A 9,102-nucleotide genomic window follows, 5' to 3' on the forward strand; every position below is an offset into this window, starting at 1 on the left:
TGAGCCCCGGTGCCGCGGGGATTACCTTCCTCTGAGGAGGCGGAGGACGTCCCGGCCTGGCGCCCCGAGGGCCTGGGGGCCGTGCTTAGTTCTCTGGGATTCTCGAAGCGCTCCCGGCGCAGGGGACCTCGTCCGCCGCGCGCGCGCAGTTCTGAGATCGCCCCGGCGACTTTCCCCCAGGGCCGCGTTTCCACGTGGGCAGCCGAGCCGTCTGTCTATCAGCGCACGTCCCTGTCCGTCTTTCTTACACCCGCCCTTCCCCAAAGTCTCCGAAGCGCGAACCCCGCTTCCCCCTGAGTCTGCGGGGGGTGCCCGGCCAGCGCTCGGTCTGGCCGCTCCATCTTCTCCTTTACGTGTAAAACGCGGGATGCGGTGCGCGCCTTACCTGTGGGACAGAACGGCGGGTCAGTAATAAAGGGCGTAGAGGTAAATTCATGATTATTGAGCGCCGCCGAGAGCCACATGCTAATATGGGCTCTGCCCTCCTAGAATTTGTGGACTTGGTTCTGTGACTGCTTTGAAAAGTGCAAAGGAGTATTTATTGAACTTCATACTATGTGCTAAATGTCAAGAGAGTGGGAGGTTTTGTTGTTCTCGGAGTGAAACGAAAGATGCAGTTCTATGCCCAGCTTAGAGCGGTGAAGATGAATGAATGGATGGGATACAGCTGTGGAAGAGAATGAATGACTCCTCCCTTCTTGAGTCTCTGAGCGAATAAGAATTTGTTTTTGCTCTGTGTCCGGAAGGAGTGTGCGTGTATCCAACATAAATATGAATTTACGGACTAATGTTTATGTGTTTGGCGTATCTTGCCTGAAGTTGATATGTTTGTGCGTTTGGCCGTTCCCTTGCGTGTGTTTTTTGTTATAAACACGTGCGAGAGAGGGCTAGGTAGGTAATACACACGGATGCATGCCGATGTAGTGAAAATGAGAGAGAAAAGGTTGCAAGTTTGCGTGAATGCGTTCGAGTAAGTAAATGAAAAAGTGAATATGTAGACAAATGTAGAAACGTGGTGATGTGAATGGATAGTTTGGTAGTGGAGGGAAAGAAAAAACTAGAAAAAAAGATATACTCAAAGGATTAACCAATTGAATATTATGACTTGAACTTCCTATTTCTGTTTACCAGAATAAATTAATATTCTGAGAAACTGTTCTTTGTGAGTTGGTTAAAAATGCTCACCGATTTTTTTTTTCTTCTGATTACAGAAGCAGTACGTATTCTCTGTAAGACGTTTACAGTGATTTTCTACACTTAAATGATGAATTAATCTCCATGATGCTTTTACTGTTAACATTATCTATCTGGCCAGTCCTTGGTCTACACATGCATATATGTGCGTATATAATTTTTTTTCCCCTTATTTTTCAAGGCAGGGCAGGGAGCCAAGGAGAGGTACAAAATTGGAGTTTCATGTACATACTTTTTTTGGGAAATCATAACTTTAAAAAAATTACCATTTAGTTTTCTCCAACATCACTTTAGTAGGTATAGAGTATTTCACTGTGTAGATGAGCAATAATTTAGCTAGTCTCTCTACTTAGATATTTCGGTTGTTACAGTTTTTGCTGTTATAAATAATACTGATATTATAACCCAATATTATAGCTGTGAATTTTTAATTCCTCAAAGGCAGCATTTGTGGAACAAAGAATATGCAAAATGTTTGATCATGTCTCCACACTCTCACCAACACCGATATATTCTAATTTGAGAAGTTGAAATGCTGTTTTATTTAAGTTAATGTTTACTTGTTTACTCATATTGATGGACACTCGCGTATTTGTCTTTTGTTCCTTTTTTGTTTATGCTCCTTGCCCATTTTTAAATTGCTTTGTAGGATCTTTCTTGCATGGAGGGTATTAATATTTGTCACATATATTGGGAAGGTGGTTTCTAAGCTGCCTTTGACTGTTGTGTGTGTGCATTTCAGCGGTGGAATTTAGAAATTCATTGCAGTCAGATCCTTCAGCCTTTTCCTAGATGATTTTGCCTTCAGTGTTCTGCTTAGAAGGGCTTTAGTACTCTGAATTTATCATTATTGGCCCAATATTTTCCTCTAGTACAATTTCGATTTCTTTATATTTTAACTTTTATTTCCCCAGAAGTTTATTAGCAAGAACTTAACTTTTTCCCCCTTCAATATGGAATTATCCCTTTTTTTGGAAGCCAGTGACTTAAATAAGTATTTTATTCAGCAGTCTTTTCCCCATTCAGAACTTCCAGGTAGGTCTTCCTCCCCTGAATAGTGTCATAGATCTCGTGCATTCCAGTGAACTTCAGAAACCCAAAATACATCAGATCCTAATGATACGTTAGGGCTGCTTTGCTTTTGGATCATGCAGACCTATTCTTGCTGTTTTTGCCCGCTTTTCCCTACTTGTCATTCACCTGAAAGGTGGGCAAGAGAATTCAAACAACTCTGCGATGGATGTTGCAGATGAGCACCCTCAAATTCATTCCTTCCCGGTCCCCTAAGCCTGCCTTACCTTGTCTACCCTGTCCTGGAGTCTGGAAATAAGACTACATTTCCCAGAATGCCCTGTGGTTGTGTGGTCTGGCTTCAGCAGGGTAGATGACTAGGGGGAGTCTAGGGGGAAAGTGAGGGAAAAGCCACTGTCTGGGAGGGATTTGGGTTTTCTTCATTTCTCTTGGCATTTCGTTGTAACTTCAGTGGGGTCAGGAGGGTAGTGAGCATCCATTTAGCTGGCATGGATTGCGTCTGAGGTGGTGGGGTCCTGGCTTTTCCCTTTTACGTAACCTGTCATTTTTCTCTAGCTGCTCTCAAGATATTTTGTCTTTAATTTTTAGTAGCTTAATTATGGTGTTTCTTGGTGGATATTTCCTTGGGTTCATTTTGTTCAGAGTTTACTCAGCTTATTGGATCTGTAGGTCTTTTGCCAAATTTGGGAAGTTTTCGGCCATTATTTCTTTGAGTACTTTTTCAGCCTTGACCTCTTTCTCCTCTTTCTGGGACGCCAGTGAATGAGTGGATCTTTTGTGTGAGTCCCCTAGTTCCCCGAGGCTCTGTTCTTTTGTTTTCAGTCTGTTTTCTCTGTGTTGTTGAGACAGAAAGGTTTCTGTGGTTCTCACTTCCAGTTCACTGATTCTTTCCTCTCCTCTCTCCAGTCTGCTGTGGAACCCACCCACGGAGATTTTATTTTGGTTGTTGTATTTTTCAGTTTTCAAACTTTCTTGTAGCTCTGTTCTGTATCTTCCATTTCTTTACTGAGGCTTTCTCTTTTTTCCCCCCAGTGGTTTCAAGTTCAGAATTGCTCATTGAAGCATTTTTAAGCATTGCTGCTTTACAGTCTGTTAGAGAAGTCTAACATCTGTGTCATCTGCATGTTAGCATCTATTGATTATCCCTTTTTCATTCAGCTTGAAACCTTCCTGGTTCTTGGTGTGATTTTTGATTGAAACCCGGACATTGCTGAATTATGTTATGAAACTCTGGATCTTATTTAAATCTTTCGTTTAGCTTTGTTTCATGCTGCTCTGGCGGGGGAAGGGGGTTGCTGTCTTGTTACTGCCAGGCGGAGATAGAAGTCCAAGCTCCCCCTTTTGGCCTCTGTTGACACCTGGGGATAGGGAGGGGGCTCCTCCTTACCTCTGGGTGAGGGTGAGTCCTGGGGGTGCATTATGATCTAGTAGGGGTAGAAGTTCAGGCATCTTGAGGGGTCAGTTTCTTCATCTCCAAGTCTGGGATATGTGAGGCAAAAAGAAATCTAGGGAGCTCATCACCCTGTTGTACCTCAGGTCCCCAGGTCCCTAGCTGACCTGCCTTGGTCACGCCACCTTTCCAGAGTCGATTTATGTTTGTTTTCTTTGTACCATTCAGGGTGTTTAGTTGTATTAGCAAGAGGAGTGAGAAAAAGGACATCTCTATCTTCCCAGAATGGAAGTGTTCTGAGTTCATTTTTTAATTTTCTTAAGTTATCTGATTCTCCCTTTCTCTCTCTTTTTAAAACTATCTCTGATTTTTATTTTAATTTACCGAATACCTAATTTTATTTTTATTTTTTAATTAAATTTATGGGCGCGACCTTGGTTAATAACATACATGTTTCAGATGCACAATTCTGTAGTACATCTTCTGTATCTTGGCATTGTGTGCTCACCGTCCAAAGTCCAGTCTCCTTTCATCATCATGCATTTGACCCCTTTACCCTCTTCATCCTGCCCTCAACCCCCTTCCTCTCTAGTAACCGCATTGCTGTTATCTGTGTCTGTGAGTTTGTTTCATTTGGTTTGTTTTTTGTTTTATATCCCACATATGAGTGAAACTGTATGGTTCTAGACCTTTTCCATCGGACTTATTTCACTTAGCAGGATGCTGTCAAGATCCATCTACGTTGTCACAAATGGTAATACGTCATTTTTTTATGGCCAAGTCGTATTCCAGTGTATATATGTACCACATCTTCTTTATTCAGTCATCTGTCAAAGGACATTTCCATGTCTTGGCTACTGTGAACATGTATGAAAAGAAATGTTTTCAAATTTGTTGGGTACATACCCAAAAGAGGGATTGCTGGATCACATGGTAATTCTATTCTTAATTTTTTGAGGAATCTCCGGACTGTTTTCCATAGTGGCTGCACCAGTTCACATTCCCACCGGTAGTGTGTGAAGCTTCTTTTTACTCCATGTCTCATTGATAGTAGCCATTCTGACAGATGCGAGGTGGTATCTCATTGTGGTTTTGATTTGCGTTTCCCTGATAGCTAGAGAAGTTGAGCATCTTTCCATATATCTGTTGGCCATCTGTATGTCTTCCATGGAAGAGTGTTCAGGTCCTCGGCCCATTTTTTTTTTAATTGGGTTGATTGTTTCTGTTGTTGAGTCCTAGGAGTTCTTCACATGTTTTGGATATTAGCCCCTTGTTTCGTTTGCAGATTTCTTCTCCCATTCAGTTTTTTGTTTGATCGACGTTTTATTTTGCTGCGCAGAAGCTTCGTAGTTTGATGTAGTCCCATTCATTCATTTTTGCTTTTACATCCCTTGCCTTTGGGGTAAAGTTCGCAAAATCTTCTCTGAGACCAAGGTCCATAAGTTTAGAACCTATGTTTTCTTCTATGTATTTTTGTTGTTTCAGGTCTTATGTTCGAGCCTTTAATTCGTTTCGAGTTAATTTTTGTGTGTGGTGTCACATAGTGGTTTCGTTTCATCGTTTTGCATGTGGCTTTTCCAATTTCCCCAACATTTATTGAAGAGGCTTTCTTTTCTTCATTGTATGTTTTTGACTCTTTTGTAGACAGTTAGTTGCCCATATACATGTGGATTTATTTCTGGGCTCTCAGTTCTGTTCCATTGGTCTGTGTGTCTTTTTTTCTGCCAGTACCATACATACCGTTTCGATTATTGTAGCTTTGTAGTACAGTTTGGGGTCAGGGAGTATGATACCTCCAGCTTGTTTTTTTCCCCCCTCAGGATTGCTTGAGGGTCTATTCAGGGTCTTTTGTGGTTCCATACAAATTTGATGATTTTTTGGTTTGTTCTTTTTTCTATTTCTTTGAAAAATACCACGGGGATTTTGATGTGGATTGCATTAAATCTGTAGATTGCTTTAGGTAACATGGCCGTTTTTAACTATGTTGGTTCTTCCAATATGAACACAGAATCTTTCCATTTCTTTGTGTCTTCTTCCATTTCTTTCAACAGTGTCTTGTAGTTTTCAGTGTATAGGTCCTTCACTTCCTTTGTTAAGTTTATTCCTAGGTATTTTATCCTTTTTGGTGCAATTGCAAATGGGACTATTTTCTTCATTTCATTTTTTTTTTTTTGATATGTCATTGTTAGCATATGGAAACACAATGGATTTTTGTACATTGATCTTGTATCCTGCAACTTTACCGTATTCGTTTATTGTTTGTAATAGTCTTTGGTGGAACCTTTAGGGTTTTCTATATACAGAATCATGTCGTCTGCAAATAGTGACAGTTTTACTTCTTCATTGCCAGTTTGGATGCCTTTTCTTTCTTTCTCTTGCCTGATTGCTCTGGCGAGGACTTCCAGTATTACATGGAGTAACAGTGGCGAGCGTGAACATCTTGTCTTGTTCCTGATCTTAGAGGAAAGGCTTTCAGTTTTTTACCATTAAGTATGATGTTAGCTCAAGGTTTGTCATATATGGCCTTGCTAATTGTGTTGAGGTACTTTTCTTCTATACCCATTTTATTGTGTTTTAACCATAAATGGATGTTGTGTCTTATCCAGGGTTTTTCCTGCATTTATTGATAGGAGCATATGGTTTTTATCTTTTATGTCGTTACTGTGATGTGTCACATTGATTTGCATGTACTGAACCATGCTTGCACCCCTGGGATGAATCCCACAGTTCTTCTTTTTTTTTTGGTCCATAATAATACTTTTATTTTTATTTTTTATTTTCTTAAACATTCTATTTATTTATTTATTTAACATTTTATTTTTTCCCTCCTCCCTCTTCTCCCCTCCCCTCTGGTAACCACTAGTCCATTGTCCATGTCTATAAGTCTCTGTTTGTTTGTCCTGTTCATTTGCTGCTTTTTAGTTTATATCCCACATCTAAGTGATATCATGTGATTTTCAACCTTTTTTGGCTTATTTCACTTAGCATGATTATCACGAGGTCCATCCAGTTGTCATACATGGCCGTATTTCATCTCTTCTTACGGCAGAGTAATATTCTATTGTATAAATGTTCCACAGCTTCTTTAGCCAATCATCTATCGTAGGATACTTCTGTTGCTTCCATGTCCTGGCCACTGTGAATAATGCTACTGTGAACATCGGCGTGCAAATATCTTTTCGGATACGGATTTTCAAGTCTTTGAGGTAAATAAATACCCAGTAGAGGGATTGCTGGATCATATAGTAGATCGATTCTTAGTTTTTTGAGGAACCTCCATACTGTTTTCATAGTGGCCGTACCAATTTGCAGTCCCAGGTTCTTTTTTCATGTATGGTTGAATTCAACTTGCCAGTATTTTGTTTAGGATTTTTGCACCTATGTTCAGCAGAGATATTGGCCTGTAATTTTCTTCTTGTGTGTGTTGTCCTCGCCAGGTTTTATATCGGGTAACGTTGGCCTCATAAAATGAGGTAGGAAGTATTGCCTCTTCTTCAGTTTTTTGGAAGAGTTTGAGAAGAATAGGTGTTAAATCTTCGATCATGGGGTACCATTCACCAGTGAAGCCATCTGGTCCTGGACTTTTGTTTTTTGGGAGGTTTTTGATGATTGATTCAATTTCTTTACTATTTGATCTGTCTGTTTAGGTTTTTCAGTTTTTCATAGTTCAGTCTAGGAAGGTTATATATTTTTAAGTCTTCGAACTTTTCTTCTAGGTTATTGAAGTTGTATATAGCCTTTCCTAGTCTCTCGTTTAATCCTTTGTATTTCTGTGGTGTCTGTTATGCTTTCTCCTGTTTTGTTTCTGATTTTATTTGAGTCTTTTCTCTTTTGTCCTTAGGGAGTCTAGCCAGTCTTTCTGAAGAACCAGCTCTTTGTTTCATTAATTTGTTCTATTGTCTTTTTGTTTTCTATTTTATTTAATTCTGCTCTTATTTTCATTCTTTTCTGCCTTCTACTGACTTTGGGCTTTGTTTTTTCTTTCCTAGTTCTTCAAGGTGAAATGTTAAATTGTTTGAGATTTATCTTGTTTCTTGAGGTAGGCCTGCAATGCTATAAACTTCCCTCTTTTCACTGCCTTTGCTGTAACCCTAAAATTTCGATGTGTCATATTGTCATTTTTATTCGTCTCTACCTTTTGACCTCTTCTTTCATTTCTTCTTTGACCCAGTAGTTGTTCAGTCACATGTTGTTTCTTCACATAGTTGTGGTTTTTCTTGCTTTCTTCTTGCAGTTGATTTCCAGTTTCATACCGTTGTGGTCGGAGAACATGCTTAGCATAATTTCAGTATTCTTAAATTTATTGAGACTAGTTTTGTGCCCCAACATAGGGTCTATCCTTGAGAATGTTCCATGTGCGCTTGGGAAGAACGTATATTCTGTCGTTTGGCATGGACGGCTTTGTAAATACCGATTATGTCCATGGTCCAGTGTCATCACAGCCAATATTCCCTTATTAATTTTCTGTTTGGATGATCTATCCCATTGATGGCGATGGGGCATTTAGGTCCCCGACTGGAATGTGTTTTTGTCGGTTTCTCCCTTTAGGCCTGTTCGTAATTGTTTTATATACTTTGGTGCTCCCAGATTGGGTGCATACATATTAGTGTTATATCTTCTTGATGTATTGTCTCCTTTATCATAAAATGTACATCTTCGTCTCTTGTTACCTTTTCTATCTTGAAATCTATTTTGTCTGATGTAAGGACAGCTATAACCACTTTTCTCCAGTTGCCATTTCCTTGGAGTTAATATTATTTTCCACTCCTTGACTTTGAGTCTGTGTTTGTCTTTGTAGCTGAGAAGGGTGAATTTTCTAACCTACAAAATGGGGATAATACCTACTGCATAGGATGGTTCTAAGTATTAAATGAGGTAACTTTAGGTAAAGTGTTTACTACTTGCTCTGGAATTTAGTACACACTTAATAAAAATTTCATTTTTTAAATGTTTTACAATTATTATATATGGTCTAGTTTTTTTTTTGTTTGTTTTTTGTTTTTTAAAGGCCATGAGTTCAAACCAGAAAGCTATGTTTTTGTTAACAGTGTGTTTGGTGTGTTCCCTCTCCCCACGATATGGCTGCCGATGTAAGAAACACCCAAATCTGTAGAGAATGTTTATAAGCGTTTACTTGAGCTGAACAAAGATCTGCCTGGAAGGAAGTCTCATTTGCCGGAGCGGACCCTGGTGTGAGACACGGGCAGTGTAGACGCCAAATCCCAGTTTGACTTGCTCATAGATCAGGCGGATCCTGTAACGCTGGCACTGTGTTAGGGCTGTAGATAATAAGGCTACTAAGTCTGCTCAAAAAGTGGTTTCGGAAGTCAGTGGATGTTTACTGGCCATGACTCTCCAGCAGAGGGTGTGGCCAGTGAGGCGGGGGTATGGGAACCAGGCACGTTCTTCAGTCCCAGTCTCAGAACATAGCCTGGGTGTGTGCCGAAATGTCCACTCTTTGCACTTGTGGTGTTTTCCATTTCTAG

At 40.0% G+C, this 9,102-nt stretch overlaps 1 protein-coding gene across 1 annotated transcript in view; it reads right to left on the reverse strand.

Annotated features, from left to right (window-relative positions):
* FMO5 (flavin containing monooxygenase 5) overlaps positions 1-405 on the reverse strand; it is a 29,399-nt gene extending 28,994 nt beyond the window's left edge. Inside the window, exon 1 of the mRNA XM_006919694.3 lies at positions 26-405. The gene's annotated coding sequence lies outside the window, so the exon portion shown is untranslated. The remainder of the gene's footprint in view (positions 1-25) is intronic.
* Between the last annotated feature and the right edge of the window lie 8,697 nt (positions 406-9,102).

This window comes from Pteropus alecto, unplaced genomic scaffold (assembly GCF_000325575.1).
Source record: "Pteropus alecto unplaced genomic scaffold, ASM32557v1 scaffold106, whole genome shotgun sequence".
In the NCBI taxonomy this organism is placed as follows: domain Eukaryota; kingdom Metazoa; phylum Chordata; class Mammalia; order Chiroptera; family Pteropodidae; genus Pteropus; species Pteropus alecto.